Source organism: Mirounga leonina, unplaced genomic scaffold, assembly GCF_011800145.1.
Source record: "Mirounga leonina isolate KUSES-001 unplaced genomic scaffold, KU_Mleo_1.0 Mir_129, whole genome shotgun sequence".
NCBI lineage: Eukaryota > Metazoa > Chordata > Mammalia > Carnivora > Phocidae > Mirounga > Mirounga leonina.
In genome coordinates, this window is record NW_023270323.1 from 75,973,517 (window position 1) to 75,994,283 (window position 20,767).

Consider the following 20,767-nt stretch of genomic DNA (forward strand, 5'->3'; position numbering starts at 1 on the left):
GGGTAGCACTATCCATGCAAGATGCATAGACAGCCAGTGCCATGGACACAAAGAAAGGAAGGGGAGGGTTGCAGGAGTTGGAGATGCTTTCTGAACTAGTATAAAAGGTTTAGTTTTTATCCCAGGGGAAATGAAAGAGGAAGCCGTTAAAATGCCATGGGGTTTTAAACCAGGTGGAGTGGGTATGATTTCGTTTTAATTTATAAAATAAGTCTTATTTAGCACTGTTTCCAGTACCTAATGTAGGTGCATGGAGAAGCTTACATGCTCTTTGCTTTGGGTATTGAGAGTAATCCAGAAATATTAGTTCCCCTAAGGTGGTAGATGGATGCATGCATGTGTGTGTGCATGTTCGTGTGTGTGTGTGCGCATTGTGCATGCATGTTGAACATTGCAGCTTTTCAAGACATCCCTGTATATGTTCATGCCAGTGACACAGTAAATAAATATAGCTTACATGCAGCAAACCCAGCCTATGTAGCAGTGGAACTGCTAATGCTCAGGTTCCCTGGGGCTGATTGCATTGCCCTGTGATTAACACCATGGCACTGGTGCCCTTAAGCTGTCACTAATTCAAATTATAGGAGACATAGTTTTGCATACTTTCAGATTTAAAGGCAAGATGATGATTGACTGGTGTAATTTAAGGTTCATAACAATATTGCTGACCTATAAAACTGAAATATTTTTATTCTCTCTTACCAGGAGGTCATTCTGCATTTTATGAGAAGGAAAATGGGGGAGCAGTGAAGGTCATGGGGCAGTGGGGAAGGAAGTATTTAAGAAGGTGGCACTAACTGCAGATTTTGCTACTGAAGCCATATAAGAATTCCAGTCCCTTTCTACCTCATTAGGGAGTTTGGAAGAGCAATGAAACTTGGAAGGAGAGAATGTGCAAATGGGTTTAGGGCATTGCTTAACATATGGCTTTAATTACAGGATTTGGCCTTTGTACTTATGGGGAGTTTCTTAGGGTAGGACAGATATCACAGGCATACCGTGTGGCATCTGAATTATGGTTTTAATAATTTGGAGAAAATAAGATCTCATCAACATTTGGGCTTGTCTTTTAATGTCAGTGTCTGGGCTTGGATAAGAGCATTTGCCATAGCCTCCAAATAGAGAGGAAGGATGACTTGAGGGCTGGTCCTTCAGGTAGGGAAGATGGAGGGAGCTAGAGTGTCAGTGTCAGTTAGCCCTGGATTTGAAAATTAGTCTACTGAGCCACAGTCTTCACATTTGAAAAACAAGGATAGTACTACCAACCTCACAGAATTTTAAGACATAATGAAATTTATATATCTGAGGAGATCTGGGGTCTTCTAAGGATCCTTCTTAAATGGAAGCTATTATTATTATTATTATTACTATTACTATTATTTGTTGTTATTTTTTCCCCTGTGATGTATCAGTGGGTCGAGTGCCTTGTCATCAACATTTTGGGGCTCTGTAAACTGCTTAAATCTATATGACTGTTCTTTTTTTATTATTTTAATTGCAGCATAGTTAACATACAGTGTAATATTAGTTTCAGGCATACAATATAGTGATTTGACAGTTCCATACAATACCCAGAGCTCATCACAAGTATACTCCTTAATCCCCATCACCTGTGCCCCTTCCCCCACCCCCCACCTCCTCTCTGTAACTATCAGTGTGTTCTCTAGAGTTAAGAGTCTGTTTCTTGGTTTCTCTCTCTCTCTCTCTTTCTATTTTTTCCTTTGCATATGACTGTTCTTTAAGACCTAGCCCCAGAGGTTACACGGAGACACTTTGGGTGCATTCTGTTAGTTAACACAAGCCACTGGGCCAGCCCAGACTCAAAGGAAGAGGAAATGGATTACACCTCTTGATGGGAGCAGTGACAAAGAATTTTGTTTCCATCTTTAATTCACCAAGCTGATTTATATTTTTAAAAGATTGCTCTGGTTGCTGTGTGGAAGACAGGACTACCAAAGCAAGCAGCCTATATAGGGGGCTTTCAGAAAAGATAATGTCTTGGATTAGGTGTGTAATAAACAGAGAATAGATGGATTTGAGATACATTTTGAATGTAGAAGCAGATAATGGATTCAGTCTCTAGGTTAAGAACTAAGGAGGGCATGTGTTGTGATGAGCACTGGGTGTTATATGTCAGTGATGAATCATTGATTCTACTCCTAAAACTAATATTACACTATATGTTAACAAACTAAAATTTAAATAAAAACTTGAGGAGGGCACATGTTGTGATGAGCACTGGGTGTTATACGCAACTAATGAATCTTTGAACACTACCTCAGAAACTAATGATGTACTATATGTTGGGTAATTGAACTTAATAATAAAAAAATAAAGATCACCTTTACTGGGAAAAAAATTAAATAAAAACTTTAAATATTTAAAAATAAATAAATTACTTTAAAAAAAAAAAAGAATAAAGAAAGAACTACAAAGGCCAGTCTACGGGATGTGAGGGATTCCTAACAATTGAGAGTTCTAAAGAGAAGGTAGTATTAACCACAGAACCCTCTCTCAATATTCAGAAACTCAAGAGCTGAGACACTCCCTGGGAACTGTCCAGAGTCCTGAAGTCTCACTGGGTTGTTCCTCTATCCAGTGTCCTCCGGCTTTGTGCCAGGCACTGTGACCGGCATTGGGAGTATAAAGACCCATAGGACAAGCTAGGACATGATTCCCACTCTCAGTAAGCTCACAGTTCTTTTGTGATGATTCACAAGTATGCAGGAAATCCCAGGATGGTGTGATGAGTAACTGAGATAGAAAGTATAGGAAGGGGACACCTATGTCACCCTGCTGAAGTCAGATAAGGCTTTCTGGTGAAGAATGCTGAGCTGAATACTGAACTTTTCATATTCTTTTACCTTAAAATCCTTTCGTCTGTCTTGAAATTTAAGTGGCTCTTCTAAATATGCATGATTTTGTAACATAATACAATGGTAATTTGGAAAATTGCCTCTGATTTATTTAGACCCTCCAAGCATTGGCACACTCCATTATACAATATTTAAAAATCACATTTATTAATTGTACTACTAAACTCATCAGTAACATCTTTGAGTATTGGAAAGCTTTGAAATTCATGTGACAGACACGAGTTTCTCAAAAGTCTAATTTTCACTCGAAAACTCAAATTTTATCATTGGCAACAACTACAGTCAGATATTTTTTCCTGAAATGATAGGCATGCTTCATTCATCTGCAGTGTTGTAAGTAAGTCAATCTCTGAAGTAAAAATGGTGTCTCTTTAGAAAAAACGCATCTAGTTCAGCTTACAATTTAATTGCAAACATGTTCTGTTTTGTTTTTCTGGATGAGAAGTGTTTTATACATACTTTCTGTCACACAGAATATTCAGAAGACATATTCAAAGATATACATTTAATAAAGTTAATATTTTCCCCTGCTTTGTCAAAGCATTCTTAAGTGGAATCGGCTTTCATTTATGCATGTGTGGCAGTGAGAAACACAGTGAGAACTGGTACAGTTTGATGCCACTTCTTCCTTTGTGCAAAGGTACCATCCATTTACCCATCATTACATTTGCACTGTCAGTGAGAACACATTCCAAGATTCAACAGTTTTTCAGTGCTTACAATATTTCAGGACCACTGTTGCAAGGAATTTACATCAAAGAGTTTCTTGGAGGATTAGTTGGTGCTGATACCAGAAGAACATAAGCAAGACTGCAAGTCCAGCCATGTCTGTAGATTCATCCATTGGTAAGACAGAAATAAAATCCTACAGTTGATTGGTTGACTCAGTCTTCATGTTTGCAATGAAATCTTTAATCCAAAGGGCTGCTGTATTGTTGAAAACTGGACATCTTGTGACTCTCTATCCAGCAGGTGTTCAGTAATGTCAAGAGCATAAGGCTCTATTAGTCTGGGCTCTCATTTGTGTTTCCCCAGCCAGTGAAATATGATAACTTATTCTGTAACATGCCTCTGTGGCTTTTTTGTTTATAGTTTGGAAAACCATATTAAACAATTTAAGGAACCTGTTTTATCTCTGCTGAAAACAATTATTTCCTTTTTCTTTAAACTCTGTCATTGATATCAAAGAAAAATATAGTAACTGCCCAGTGGAGAGATCTGGCAGACAACACCTCACCCACATGATCAAAGTCAACAGTACCAGCAATGAGATCTCTCAATGTCGTGTACCTCTTTTCATGATGCACCAAGAAGGACATGACATCATTTCTATAAGGCTCTTGCCAGAAATGGATCACCTCAGTGTAATCACATCAGCCAACCCCCAACCTAGGCACAGTCTACAAAATTATTAGCCAGTATGCTTTAAAAGATGATGAAACTTCAGGAACTACTAAAGAATTGCCCCAGATTGGAGGAGACAAAAACAGTGTGTGATCATGGTTTAGATCCTGGACCAGAAGGACATGAGTCAGGGAAAACTGTCAACATTCAAATAAGTCTATAGATAGCTAATAATATTGTATTTAGATGATGAGTATAAGGGAAGTCTGTATACTTTTTGTAACTTTTCTGTAAATATAAAATTATTTCAAGGTGAAATCCATTATTTTAAAAAAAAGAAACTCTGAATGGTTAATCTGTAATGATGCCATAACTTAACTGGCACCGTAGTAGTATTCTCAAATACTCTATTCCATGAAACACAGTAAGATAAATGATTGACATCTATGAAGCTGAGGTAGAGAAAGCTTTCCCTCTTTTGTTTGTTTTTAATTGCAATTCCTTTTGTATTCTTACCTCATTCCTTTGCAGTAGATTCTTTCCTCTATGAATCAGAGTTCTCTGAAATGACAGTTTCATCTTTTTCAGTGTCTTCAGACATAGATGATTCAGCTAGGGATTGAGGGGGTGAGTAGTCTAAACTTTTCCAAGCTAATTATTTATCCTTAAACATAAGAAAATATAAGCTGACCCTTATACAACAGAGGTTTGAACTGTGTGGGCCCACTCATACATGGATTTTTTACAGCACAGTATTATAAGTGTATTTTCTCTTCTTTACATGTTTCTTAACATTTTGTTTTCTCTAGCTTACTTTGTTGAAGGAATGCAGTATAAAATACATATAACATACAGAATATGTGTTAACCAACTGTTTATGTTATCAGTAAGGCTTCCAGTCAACAATTAGCTATCAGTAGTTAATTTTGGGGGAGTCAAAAGTTACACACGGATTTTCTACTGCTCGAGGTTTGGCCACCCTAACCCCTGCATTGTTCAAGGGTCAACTCTATTGTAAATTAATGTTCATTTGTTTTAAAGCAACATATTACAAAGTTACACAGTAACAATATTACAGATAAGGTTTACAATTTTATATTTTTTTTCTAGAAACTATTTAGAAATTATTATTACAAAACAAGACAGCAAAGTATAGTTTTTATGTTTCCAAGTATAAGGAAAACGTCAGGATTTCAAATAAACAATCTATTGTATGATAAGGAGGCTATAGATACTAAGCAGGTATACCCAAAGATGGTTAATAAGAACATAGTAGAAATTTTAAGAACAAACTGAGATCATCTCTGAAAAGGACCCTGTTTTTACCTCAAGCCTACTACCTTAGAAAGTTCTAGAAAACATGAGAATATACAAGCACACATTCATTTTGAATTGGCATCATGACAGGTCACGTAGCCTCTGGAAAACTCCACCATACACTCATGAGAGTATGAAAATTTTGTAGTCTTAATAGTTTTGGCCTGTACAGACCCTGAAAGGGTCTTGGGGGACCATACTTTGAGAATGGCTCCTGCAGAGCTTCAAGTGCTTATTTGGGATAGCAATATGGCATTAAAGAGCATCTGTGCCCATGGACAAATGTAAAACACTGAGTACAGGCTCTGACAGAGCACTCAAGAAACATTAGTTGCTGTTATTACAGAGGCTAGATGATGCCATAGAGAATTTTCCCATGAGATTACTTGACAATAAGAAAAGTACTCAGAATGGAACCTTCTGGATGCCCAGTGTTTAAGGAATTGATTAGCAAGAAGTTTCTGGAATGGTGGAGGTGGAAGACATTGGGAAAGAGGGTTTGGCTGTCACAGTGATGGGTGGAAAACTGCCAACAGACCTACTTAGAGTCTGTGGGAAAGGATATAAAAATTTTTGGAGACAGAGAACAAAAAGCAGGAGGTAATCAACAAGCCCTATGATGTAGGTATAGTTTTCCAGGTCCTCCAGAGTTCCCCATGGGGCGTATGGCAATGAGCACACTGGCCAGAGGGAGGACCCTCCACACGTGAGAAACTCTGCTCTCTCTCTTACAAGGATTTGATGCCTTACTCATACCCCTCATCATGCTTGAGATTACTTGCTTCATTTGCATCTTTCTGAGCCCCAAGAGGTGACAAGCTCAAAAATGACTTCTTCCATGCTCGAGCTGCCCTGCTCCACATCCAGTAGACACTCAATAAATATTGATTGATCAAATGAATGGGTGGCTGTGACCTTACAAAGAATAGTCCTTGATAGAACGCCTGGGGGTGGAAGAGAGAAGACAGATTACAGAGGACTGTACACTGATGGTCAGGGGAAGAAGCAGAGGAAACAGGTGCAAACAAATCCTTAAAGAACCGTAACTGGGAAGAATAGGAAGGAGACAAATCAATAGTCTCATGAGGATCCAGGGACAAGAGAGGATTTAAAAAAATTTTTTAAATGTTTTTTTCTTATTTCTTCTTCTTTTTTTAATTTAATTTACTTTTATTATGTTATGTTAGTCACCATACAATACATCATTAGTTTTTGATGTAGTGTTCCATGATTCACTGTTTTCTTTTTTTTTTTTTTAAGATTTTATTTATTTATTTGACAGAGAGAGAGGGAACACAAGCAGGGGGAGTGGGAGAGGGAGAAGCAGGCTTCCCGTGGAGCAGGGAGCCTGATGCGGGGCTCGATCCCAGGACCCTGAGATCACGACCCGAGCCGAAGGCAGTTGTCTAAGCGACTGACCCACCCAGGCGCCCCCATGATTCACTGTTTTCATATAACACCCAGTGCTCCATGCAGAACGTGCCCTCTTTAATACCCATCACCAGGCTAACCCATCCCCCACCCCTCTCCCCTCTAAAACCCTCAGTTTGTTTCTCGGAGTCCATAGTCTCTTATGGTTCGTCTCCCCCTCTGATTTCCGCCCCCCTTCATTTTTCCCTTCCATCTCCTAATGCAAGAGAGGATTTTTTTAGAGGGGAGTGACTAGCAGAATTATATTCTGAGACAAAAGAGCAAAGAGAGAGAGAGAGAAAGAGAAAGAGGAGACAAAGATACAAGGGAGGAGTCCCATAATAAGGTTGGTAACCATTCATTCATTCATTCATTCATTCATTAACCATTAACTGAGTGCCTGCTCTGACAGGTCTTATGCTGATTGCTTGAGATGGGATGGTGAAGGATAGATATGTGTCTCTGTTATGCAGGAATTTGGAGGTGAGGTAGACTTGACTCCATCTTATGATGGAGTATGAGTGAGTAGCTTTGGGCAAGAAGCTCAATCTCTGTAAACTTAGATTCCTCATGTATAAAATGGGTATTTTGCTGCCTGCTGAATGAAGTTGTTGTGCAAAGTGCTGTCTACAGTGCCTGGCGTGCAGCAGGTGCTGGGTGGCATAGCCTAGTGGTCACGAACCTGTTCTTTGGAACCCGAGTACCTGATTTTGAATCCCAGGTCTACCGTTTATTGGTTGCATGACCTAGGGTGAACTACTTAATCTCCTTGTGGTTTTCTCATCTAGGAAAGGGAAGGGCAACAGTGTATCCCTTCTTTGTGTTACTGTAGAGATAGAATGAGGTCGTCTGTGGCAGGTGTTTAGAACAGTGCTAGGCAGGGACTGGGTACTCTCTAAGTAGCTGCTGTTCTTCTTATGCCTTCCCCTTCCCTTTCAGAGGTTGTAACACTGTAAAGATGTGCTCTTCTGGACCATTCATAGGATAGTAACAATTTTTGAATATTAGTTTTGAAAAAGAACATTGTCTTCCTTCTTTAGATTATTCATCCTAGATTGCATGTCAAACAACCTAGTAGCTTTATGTTGTCCACATGAGGAGCATTAAAGATACATAGCTGGTTACACATTAGCTAGAGAGGTCAGAAATCTGCCTCCACTTGAAAAGTTGGCATCATGATTTAATAAATCCAAGTTATAACACAACATGTTCTTTTTACTGGTTAAAGTTTTTGTCATCATGGAAGAGAGTCTGTTAAGAACAGTCTGCTCCAGTCTTGTTTTGCTAAAAATAGAATCTTCAGTTTGAACCTTTGAACCCAGCAGCACTTCAGTTCCTTAACAAGACTAGTAACATCAGGTCCTGGTTATACCTTCCTCCTCCTGAAAGTGAGTCTGTGGAAGTGAGGCCAAAGAAGCAGCTGCGCACAGAGTAAAGAAGATGGGCTGTCAGCAGGCAGACGTGGGCTGGAGTCCTGTCCCTGTCACACACAGTTCCTCAAGCCAGCAGGGAGAACTGAGCATCCAACAGGACCCTGGGGAGGTCAGTAGGAGGAGACAGAACAGAAGACTCCAGGGAGACAGGGATGGCGTGGGGTGACTGTGGCAGCATCTGCAGTCTTACTGGTGGTCAACTGCTGTGTTGGTGGACAGAGTCACCTCTCAGGGCAGCCTCTTTGTATTGGGGAAGTTCTGATTCTCAAAATCTCACCTTTACACTCAACCGTCTCCCTTGTTCACTCTTCTGAACCTCTTCTACCAGACATTCTCTCAGATAATGTAAAGACCTATATTTGTGTCTCCTCACCTAGTGTCCCCTTTTCCTGGATGAATAGCCTTTGTTCTTTCTTTGAAACTGTTTGGCTTTTAGGGGTGTCTGGGTGGCACAGTCGGTTAAGCCTCTGATTCTTGGTTTTGGCTCAATTCGTGATCTTGGGATCAAGCCCCGTGTTGGGTTCCACACTCAGTGTGGAGTCTGCTTGAGACTCTCTCCCTCTACCTCTACCCCTCCCCACCACATGTGCACACACACACACACACACACACACTCTCTCTCTCTCTTTCTCTCTCTCTCTCCCTCTCTCAAATAAATAGATAAATCTTAAAAAAATGTTTAGCTTTTAGAAAAATTAAATACATACAGAAAGTGTGCACATGAGAAGTTTATAGCTCAAAGAATTTTCAAAACTGGACACACCCACATAATCAGCACCTACAACAAGAAACAGAACATATCAGCACCCCCAGGATCCTTTCCAGTCTCTGTCCCCCAAAGATAGCCACTGTCCTGGCTTTGCCTGCATTTGTACCTTATATAAATGCAATCATACAGTAGGTGTGAGATGTAGATAAAGTGCACACAGAACCATGCCTGGAACATAGGATGGGGCCAGAGCCTTTGTGTCTGGATTACTTTGTTCAACACTGTGTTTTGAGGTTCATCCGTATTGTCATAGGCAGTTGCAGATTACTTGTTCTCATTGCTATGTAGTATTTCTTTTTTAAAATTTTATTTAAAATCATTTTTTTGATGTGGTGTTCCATGATTCATTGTTTGTGTATAACACCCAGTGCTCATTGCAATATGTGCCCTCCTTAATACCCATCACCAAAAGCAAAAACAGAAACAAAACAGCCACACGTGGAAAAAAAAAAGTCTGTTTTTTTGTCTCTTTAAAATAAAATAAAATAAGATAAATTAATTAACATTGAGTGTATTATTAGTTTCAGAGGTAGAGTTTAGTAGTTCATCAGTTGCATATAACACCCAGTGCTCATTACATCAAGTGCCCCTCAATGCCCATCCCCCAGTTACCCCATCCCCCCACCCACCTCCCCTCCAGCAACCTGAGGGTTGCTATGTAATATTTCACTTTGTGAATACTCCATGATTTATTTATTCATTCTACTGTTGATGGGCCTTTTTGGAGTTATTTCCAGTTTGGGGCTATTACAAATAGTGTGTCACTCTGAACTTTCTGCCACAAGCCTCCTGGTGCCAACATATGCACGTTTCTGTTGGGTATATACCTTGAAGTGGGATCACTGGGTCACGGCACACAGGTGGAATGCACTCAGTTCGGGCTAAATAGATACTCTCAAGCAGTTTGCCAAAGCAGCTGGACAACATCATCTGTTCTTTACACCATTTGTTACTGACTGTGCTCCAGGAAGCTCTGATGAACTTGGTTTGTAGGAGGAGATGTGGAACACATAATCACGGAGAAGAAAACAGATTGTTCAGAAGCTCTAGGAGTTGCCAGGGATGTCCGGCCTGAATTAAGGCCAAATTCTGCAGCCCCCAGAAGGGTGTTCTCTGGCCAGGCTTGGTCCCGTGCCCGTCTCTGGGGTACTCCCTGTGACCAGAGCAATGGGATCATCTGGCCGGCTAGCGGGGCTGTCATGGTAGCTCCCTACTGCCCTTCCAGGGGCAGGACACTGTGGTTGACAGCTACATCGGGAGAGTGGACTGTTCCCTGCATTAGTAACTCGCCAGGGGTGAATAGGCAGGTGTGCTGGGCAGACAGACCCTTTTTATCACAGCTACCGCGACATCCGAGAGCCAGGGCACTTCAACACTGCAGCACCTGCTTCAGGCTGCCTGGGGGGACCGTTGGGAGCATCACGTGAGGTATTGGACGTGAAAATGCTGTGTGAACAAGGAAAACATCTGCAGATGTTCGTTATTAATGTCCTGCTTCCGTGTAATCCATTACTGTGAAGAGTTTTCACACTAGGGAGATTAATAAGAACAAATCAGGCTTCTTCAATGAGTTCTGCAGACCCAGCTGGATTTAATTGTTGAGGAATGAAGGGTGTACAGATGTTTTCTCTGAGGCATTACCAGAAATATGAAGACAACAAATCTAGGCTGAGGGAAAGGACATCTTAAAAAGAAAAAAGGAAATGTGTGTGGGATCCGAATGTGAGGTTTAATGAGAGGGGATTGTGGCCGTGGAGAGAAACACAGCAGCACATGTGCACCGAGGATGTGTCACGTCAGAGTCCCCTTTTCCCCCAGAGATGAGCATGTCAGGGTGAGATCTGTGCTGGATGTCACTACTGCCCGGTGGCGTGTTTGGTGATGTGGGAGATTTAAAGTGAATTTTCTGGTCAAGAGTCACTGGATTCCTTCCTGGAAAAGATGGAAAGAGAATCAGAGTACCTGGGTCCATTCAGAGTTAGAGGCCTTCCGTCTACACCCCACAGATTTCTTTTTCTAGGTTTTGCCTTTCTCTTTTGAAAATGAAAGATTAATTTACATCTATTGAGAGGATCATATGGTTCTTGTCCTTTCTTTTATTAATGTGGTGTATCACATTGATTGGTTTGTAGATGTTGAACCACCTTCGCCACCCAGGATATATCCCACTTGGTCATGGTGAATAATTCTTTTAATGTACTGTTGGATCCTATTAGCTAGTATCTTGGTGACAGTTTTTTGCATCCATGTTCATCAGGGGTATTGGTCTATAATTCTCCTTTTTAGTGGGGTCTTTGTCTGGTTTTGGGATCAAGGTAATGCTGGGATCGTAGAATGAGTTTGGAAGTTTTCCTTCTTTTTCCATTTTTTGAAACAGTTTCAGAAGAATAGGTATTCTTTTTTTTAATTTAAATTCAATTAGCCAACATATAATACATCATTAGTCTCAGATGTAGTGTTCAACAATTTATCAGTTGCATATAACACCCAGTGCTCATTACATCACGTGCCCTGCTTAATGTCCATCACCCAGTTACTCCATCCCCCCACCCACCTCCCCTCCAGCAACCCTCAGTTTTTTCCCTAAGAGTTAAGAGTCTCTCATGGTTTGTCTCCCTCTCTGATTTTTTCCCATTCAGTTTTCCTTCCCTTCCCCTATGATCCTCTGTGCTGTTTCTTATATTCCACATGTGAGTGAAACCATATGATAATTGTCTTTCTCTGATTGACTTACTTCACTCAGCATAATACCCTCCAGTTCCATCCACATTGATGCAAAAGGTAAGTATTCATCCTTTCTGACACACACACACACACACACACACACACACACACACACTCTACATCTTCTTATCCATTCCTCTGTCGATGAACATCTTGGCTCTTTCCACAGTTTGGCTATTGTGGACATTGCTGTTATGAACTGCAGTGATTCTTCTATCACTATGTTTGTATCTTTTAGCTAGATACCCAGTAGTGCAGTTGCTGGGTCATAGGGTAGCTCTATTTTTAACTTCTTGAGGAACCTCCATACTGTTCTCTTCTTTAAATGTTTGGTAGAATTCCACTTGGAAGCCATCTGGCCCTGGACTCTGGTTTGTTGCAAGATTTTTTTTAATTACTGATTCAATTTCTTTGCTGGGTATGTGTCTGTTCAGATTTCCTATTTCTTCCTGTTTCAGTTTTGGTTATTTATATGTTTCTAGGAATGCATCCATTTCTTACAGATTGCCTAATTTGTTGGCATATGATTGCTCTTAATATTCTCTTATAATTGTATTTCTTAGTGTTGGATGTGATCTCTCCTTCATTCATGATTTTATTAATTTGGGTCCTTTCTCTTTTATTTTTGATAAGTCTGTCTAGGGGTTTATTTATCTTATTAATTCTTTCAAAGAACTAAATCCTAGTTTTGTTGATCAAGCATTTTACAAAATATAGTATCCTTTCTTGATAAAAACTCTCTGCCTTGTAGGGATAGAGGGAACATATCTCAATATCATAAAGGTCATACATGAAAGACCCACAGTGAATATCATTCTCAATGGGGAAGAACAGAGAGCTTTTCCCCTAATGTCAGGAAAATGACAGAGATGCCCACTCTCACCACCGCTGTTCAACATAGTACTGGAAGTCCTAGCCTTAGCAATCAGACAACAAGAGAAATAAAAGGCAACCAAATTGGCAAAGAAGTCAGACTTTCACTCTTCACAGACGACATGATCCTCTATGTAGAAAACCTAGAAGACTCCAGCAAAAAAATTGCTAGAACTGATACAGGAATTCAACAAAGTGGCAGGATATAAAAAAATCAATGCACAGAAGTCAGTTACATTTTATACACTAACAATGAGGCAGAAGAAAGAGAAATCAAGGAATTGATCCCATTTACAATTGCACCAAAAACCATAAGATACCCTAGGAATAAGAATAAACCTAACCAACGAGGAAAAGGATTTGAACACTTATGAAAGAAATTGAGGAAGACACAAAGAAATGGAAAAACATTCCATGCTTATGAATTGGAAGAACAAATATTGTTAAAATGTCTATGCTACCCAAAGCAATCTACACATTCAATGCAATCTCTATCAAAATACCATCAACTTCTTTCACAAAGCTGGAACAAATAATCCTAAAATTTGTGTGGAGCCAGAAAAGACCTCAAATAGCCAAAGGAATGTTATAAAAGAAAACCAAATAACTTTGGTGACATGATAACTATACTTAACATGGTGATCATTTTGTAATGTATAGATTTGTCAAATCCCTATGTTGTACACTAATATTGCACTGTATGTCAACTATATTTCAATAATAAAATTTTTTAAAAGAAAAAAAAAAAGAAAACCAAAGCCAGAGGCATCACAATTCCGGACTTCAAGCTCTATTACAAAGCTGTAGTCATCAAGACAGTATGGTACTGGCACAAAAACAGACACATAGATCAATGGAACAGAATAGAGAACCCAGAAATTGACCCTCAACTCTATGGTCGGTTAATCTTTGACAAAACAGCAAAGAATATCCAATGGGAAAAAGACAGTCTCTTCAACAAATGATGCTGGGAAAATTGGACAGCCACATGCAGAAGAATGAAACTGCACTATTCTCTTACACCATACACAAAGATAAACTCAAAATGGATGAAAGACCTAGATGTGAGATAGGAATCCTTCCAAATCCTAGAGGAGAACACAGGCAGCAACCTCTTCAACCTCAGCCACAGCAACTTCTTGCTAGACACATCTCCAAAGGCAAGGGAAGCAAGGGCAAAAATGAACTATTGGGACTTCATCAAGACAAAAAGCTTTTGCACAGCAAAGGAAACAGTCAACAAAACCAAAAGACAACCTACACAATGGGAGAGGTATTTGCAAGTGTCTTATCAGATAAAGGGCTAGTACCCAAAATCTATAAAGAACTTCTCAAACTCAACCCCCAAAAAACAAAAATCCAGTCAAGAAATGGGCAGAAGACATGAACAGACATTTCTCCAAAGAGGACATACAAATGGCCAACAGACAAATGAAGAAATGTTCAACATCGCTCAGGATGAGGGAAATACAAATCAAAACCACAATGTGATTCCACCTCACACCAGTCAGAATGGCTAAAATGAACAAGTCAGGAAACAACAGATGTTGGCAAGGATGCAGAGAAAGGGGAACCCTCTTACACTGTTAGTGGGAATGCAAGCTGGCACAGCCACTCTGGAAAACAGTATGGAGGTTCCTCAAGAAGTTAAAACTAGAGCTACCCTATGACCCAGCAATTGCACTTCTACATATTTATCCTATACAAACATAGTTATTTGAAAGGGCACCTGCACCCAATGTTTACAGCAGCAATGTCCACGATAGCCAAACTATGGAAAAGCCCAAATTTCCATCAGATGAATGGATAAAGAAGAAGTGGGGTGTGTGTGTGTGTGTGTGTGTGTGTGTGTATGTGGTGTGCCTGATCTCAAGAAGTAATATGGAATATTACTCAGCCATCAAAAAGAATGAAATCTTGCCTTTTGCAACGATGTGGATGGAACTAGAGGGTACTGCACTAAGTGAAATAAGTCAGAGAAAGACAAATACCATGTGATTTCATTCATGTCAAATTTAAGACACAAAACAGATGAACATAGGGGAAGGGAAGGAAAAATAATATAAGATGAAATTAGAGAGGGAGGCAAACCACAAGAGACACTTAACTCTAGGAAACAAACTGAGGGTTGCTGGAGGGGAGGGTGTGGGGGGAACAGGTAATGAGGTGATGGGCATTAAGGAGGGCACATGATGTCATGAGCACTGGGTGTTATATGCAACTGATGAATCACTAAATTCTACCCCTGAAACTAATAATACAGTATATGTTAACTAAATTAAGTAAAGAATTAAAAAAGGAAAGAGTTTAATTTAAAAATATCCAAGGTTTTTTAAGCTCACATTCTGTGATTGTGTGATTCTTTGATAGAAACATGGAAGGAAGCACAAAACATTGGACTGGTTTCCTGTGGCCACCACACCACATGCTGGATGTGGCAAAACAACAGATATGTTTCTCACACAGTTGCAGAGGGCAGAGTCTGAAATCAAGGGGTCAGCACGTCTGTGCTCCCTCTGAGACTCCACGCAAGGCTCTCTCCTGCCTCTCCCAGCTTCTGGGGCTCCAGATGCTCCTGGGCTCATGGCCGCATCGCCCCATCTTTGCCTCTGTATTTCCATGGCCATGTCGTTTCTTTTCTTCTTTTTTGTCTCTCATGAAGATACTTCATTGGATTTTGAGCCCACCCTCGTTCAGGATGATCTCACCACGAGATCCTTCACTTAATTACATCTGCAAGCACTCTTCTTTCCAAATGCATTCACATTCACAGATTTCACATGGACATGTGTTTTGGGGGACCATAATTCAACGCCCTAAGAAGTTTTGAGTGATATCCTTTTTAAAGGGATTTTTAAAACTGTGGGTAGAAAAATCGAGATTTACTGTGTCTGTTTTGGCTTAAATCCTAGGTTCAAACCTGGTAATTTCATTGTAATAAATATAAAGTTCAGCATTTAGAACCAAGCAATTAATTGCCCAGAAAATGGTGGGAAGACCTGACTTGGAAATAGTTCAGAAAACATTTAATTCTGTAAAAACATTGCCACACGCAGTCATTGCCCAGGAGGTGCTTATTGATTCATTCACTGAGTACACATGTTCTGACATCTCCTCCTGTCAGGCACTGGTGACCTTCTGGAGACAGAGGAACTACATGTGAGCCCTACCTGCCATGGTGAGGCCAGCACTCAACAAGCGTTCTTGGCTGAGTATTAAATTAAGGAGCCTTCTCTAGTGATGGATGCAGACAGGTCAGCAGACAGGTTAGCACATATTTGTAGTTAATGTCTACAGGAGGCATTGTAAGGGTTCATACCTGTGCACAGAGGAGGCAGGCATCAGGCCTCCAGGGAAGGGGTAGAGAAGTAGCAAACAAATCAAGGTCTCAGGGTTTTGCTCTGTACAGACCATTATGGAGGGAATGGGGTCAACCCTAGGGAGCTTCATGTTAGGACATTGCACTGAAGGAAGATAAAGTGTGACAAGGGGCCATAAATTATGCTTAAGGAATTGAATCATCTCTTTTAGTAAGGGGAGACTGAGGCAAGTCAGATGGCATAGTAGTGGGATGGAGATGACCAGAACACCTGGTCTGTGGGTAGAGTGACTCTCAGGCCAGTGTGAGGGGAGGAAGGCAAGCCTGGGTGGGATGGGGTTGGGGAAATGGACACACGTCCATCACTGGTCCTGGTGGTGCCCAGTGAGTGTCCACTGGATGTCATAGATTCAGGCATGACTTAAGTGGAAGGAGGTAGCATCTAGAAGGAGGCCATGATAAATCATTCACTCATTTATTCATTCATTTGACAAGTACGTACTCAGCTCTAAATGTATGCCAGGGATTGTACCAGCATCATAGGATGCAGATAGGAATATGCCAGTGTCCCTGATCTCAAGAAGTTCAAAGCCTAGTGGGGAATATGGATGAGTGATTAATTATAAGGAATAAATTAAGTGCTACAACAGAAAATGATAAAGATACTATGGAAAAAGAGAAGGAACTGCTTAATGCTTTGTGGGAAGTGTTGGAGGTATTTAGAAAACATGATGTTTATCCTTAGTCTTGAAGGATGAGGGATAGAGATTAATCAAAGAAGGCATTTTGGGGTGTGAGTATATTTTAAGCTTCAAGAACAGCATGTGAAAGACCCAAAATGAGAGCATAATGAAGGATTGGTGTTACTGAAGCCAAGCACTGAAGACAGGGAGAGGGAGAGAGAGAGAAGTGAGCAGGGACAGGTGTCTGGATTTTATTCTGGGATACCATTGGAAGGTTTTAACTAGCAAAGAGAGAAGATCATATTTGCCTTTAAAAAACTTTCTCTGGCTGCTGGGTGAATAATGGATTGGAGTGAGTTGGGGTTAAGGTTAGGTTTACCAGAGGACAAATGTCAAGTGACTGACAGAGGCAGGAGGGCAGCATTGTATCTTTCCAGATGATGTATCCTTTACTGGTAGTACCGGGCTTGTAGTCTGAGGATGGGGGGATGGTTATGGGTAACAGGATTCAGCTCTGTGGGGAAGTATGGCCATAATGAAGTACCAGGCTCTGAGTCCTGCTAAGCATTCTGGAGATAGGAGGTCTGGAGAGAGAGACTGATTTTAGGGCTCTTCAGATGGAGATGCTAAGCATGTGCAGAGATGTCCTGCCCACTCAGGTGCCAGGCAGGGTTGAGCCTGCCGGTGGCACCCATTCTCAGGCTGTCCAGAGGAGTGATGCAGGTGTTGTGGGAAGAAGACTCAAAGGCAAGTTAAAAAGACAATTACCATTATGATTTCACTCATTTGTGGAATCTAAAAAATAAAACAAATGAACAAAAACCAGAAATAGGCCCATAATACAGAGAACACAATGATGGTTGCCAGAGGGGAGGTGGGGGCGGAGGGACTAGATGGATGAAGGGGAGTGGGAGACACAGGCTTCCAGTTATAGAATGAATAAGTCATGGGAACAAAAGGCCCAGCACAGGGAACAGAGTCAATGATACTGTAATAACGTTGTATGGTGACATGTGGCAGCCACACTCGTGGTGGGCACAGGTAACACATAGAGAAGCTGAATCACTATGTTGCACACCTGAAACTAATGTAACATTGTGTGTCAACTATACCCAGATTTTTAAAAAGTATATCCAATTGTGTAGTTTATTTAATATCATAGGTGAACATCCTCAATTATCTGAAAGATAATTTTTAATATTCATATGTATTTATGTTAAGCTGGATTTTTTCAAATACTTTAACCAAAATAACAAATTAAATACAAGGAGATGTGAAAGTCTCAAGAAGATCCAGTGATCTTCTAAGAGACAGACAAGAAAGCAACTTGCAAAAATGCAAAATGTTGAAAAGATCCAATCTTTTCACTACATTGTTTTATTTTGGAAGATAGTTTTTTTTTTTAATAAAAATCTTCGATTTCTGTTAACATGTAAAAAAAGTCAGAGGGAGAGATGAACCATGAGAGACTATGGACTCTGAGAAACAAACTAAGGGTTTTAGAGGGGAGGGGAGTGGGGGGATGGGTTAGCCCGGTGATGGGTATTAAGGAAGGCATGTACTGCATGGAGCACTGGGTGTTATACGAAAACAATGAATCGTGGATCACCACATCAAAAACTAATGATGTATTGTATACATCATAACATAACATAATAAAATAAAATTTAAAAAAAAGAAATAACAACAAACCCCAGTGTTCATAGCAGCAATGTCTACAATAGCCAAACTGTGGAAAGAGCCGAGATGCCCTTCAACAGATGAATGGATAAAGATGTCGTCCATATACACAATGGAATATTACTCAGCCATCAGAAAGGATGAATACCCAACTTTTATATCAACATGGATGGGACTGGAGGAGATTATGCTAAGTGAAATAAGTCAAGCAGAGAAAGTCAATTATCATATGGTTTCACTTATTTGTGGAACATAAGGAATAGCATGGAGGACATTAGGAGAAGGAAGGGAAAAATGAAGTGGGGTGGAAATCGGAGGGAGAGATGAACCATGAGAGATTATGGACTCTGAGAAACAAACAGGGTTTTAGAGGGGAGGGAGGAGGGGGGATTGGTTAGCCCGGTGATGGGTATTAAGGAGGGCACATACTGCATGGAGCATTGGGTGTTATATGAAAACAATGGATCGTGGATCACCACATCAAAAACTAATGATGTATTGTATGGTGACTAACATAACATAATAAAATTTAAAAAAAAAAAGAAAAACTTAAAAAGTGTATACAAAATATATAATATATAATAAAAATATAATATATATAATATATACAAAATATATAACAAAGAAATACACAAAGTAGAAATCAAAATTACCATGTAATTGAGTCCCTAGGAAATAATCACTGTTAAGAGATCATTTTATAATTATCGACCTTTTTCTGTATACATATATGCATACCTATTTAAAATGTTTAATATGAAATGGTTACAAAATAAATGTTATTCTATAGCTTAAAGAAAGTTGGGTGTTGACTATCAAACTTTATTTATATGGCTGTAATAAATCAGAGGCAGGGTTTTCTTTTTTGGGTTACACTGAAGGTTAGACTCTGTTCTCTTCTTCTTCAACTTCACTCCCCAACTGTACATCTGGTCCCAGCAATATGAACGACATAGTCTGTTCCAGTGCATTGTGCTCTTTCACACCTCCATGACTTTCTCTTGTCTGTTCCCTTTGTCTGGACTCCCCATTCTCTGTAAGGTGAACCTCCCCACTCTTCACCTCCTCCTGGAGGCTTGCTTTCCCTGAGGCTGCCCAATTGATTTGTGCCCACATCTCGATCTGTGTTTCATCTCCTTCACAGCACTTAGCAGGTGGCGTTGCAATTGTCTACTTCTCTGCAACCTGATAGACCAGAAGCTCGCTGGAGACAGGAGCCATGGCTCACCTACTTTAGTGGCTGGAGCAGTGATTCCAGCATAGCCTCTCATAGATGTTTTTGAATATGTGGGTGAATAAGGAGTGAGTAAGTAAGGGTGTAAGTGAATGAATGAAACCAGAAGCAATGATGATATTCTGCTATAAGGAGGCATCTTTCTTCTCAGATGAAGCAAGAAGCTTCTCTCAGGTATATGTGCTCAGAGAACGAATAGGCTGATGAGGTGGGAGTGGGCTTTCCATATCTGGAGGACTTTAACTGTGGGCTAGATGACCATCAGACAGTGAGTTTCTGCCTTAAGTGGGAGGCTGGTTAGCAAGACTGCTAACTTCCATTTTTAACTGTAAGTTCTCTTAGGCTATTTATTTGCAAAATGCGTCAAGTCAGGGATTGGATTATATTATTTGTGAGAATGACACTTTATTGAAATTTGCAAATAATGAGATTAAGAAAGTTAATTTGTGAAATCATATGGTATTTGTCTTTCTCTGACTGACTTATTTCACTTAACGTTATACCCTAGATCCATCCATGTTTTTGCAAATGGCAAGATTTCATTCATTTTCTTTTAATTTTTTAAAATTTTATTTTACTTAAATTCAGTTAATTAACATATAGTGTATTATTAGTTTCAGAGGTAGAGTTCAGTGATTCATCAGTCTTATATAACACCCATTGCTTATTACATCCATTACATCATGCCTGTCACCCAGTTATCCCATCCGCCCAGCAACCCTCCTTAATGCCCATCACCCAGTTACCCCATCTGCCCAGCAACCCTCAGTTTACTCCGTAAGAGTTAAGAGTCTCTTATAGTTTGTATCCCTCTCTGATTTTGTTTTATTTTTTTTTTCCCTTCCTTCCCCTATGATCCTCTGTTTTGTTTCATTTTGTGGCTAAGTAATATCCCATTATGTATACATATACATCTTCTTTATCCAGGAATTTAAGAAATGAAACAAATGAACAAAGAAAAAAAAGAGAGACAAACAAGAAAACAGCCTCTTAAATACAAAGAACAAACTGATGTTTACCAGAGGGGAGGTGGGTGGGGGGATGGGTTAAATAGGTGAAGGGGATGAAGAGTACATTTACTATGATGAGCACTGAGTAATGTATA

The 20,767-nt window shown here is 40.0% G+C and overlaps 1 protein-coding gene across 2 annotated transcripts in view; it reads left to right on the plus strand.

The window, feature by feature from the left end:
* The window catches only part of STK32B (serine/threonine kinase 32B), a 380,744-nt gene that overhangs the window by 161,364 nt on the left and 198,613 nt on the right, over positions 1-20,767 (plus strand). The gene's annotated exons all lie outside the window — the stretch shown is intronic.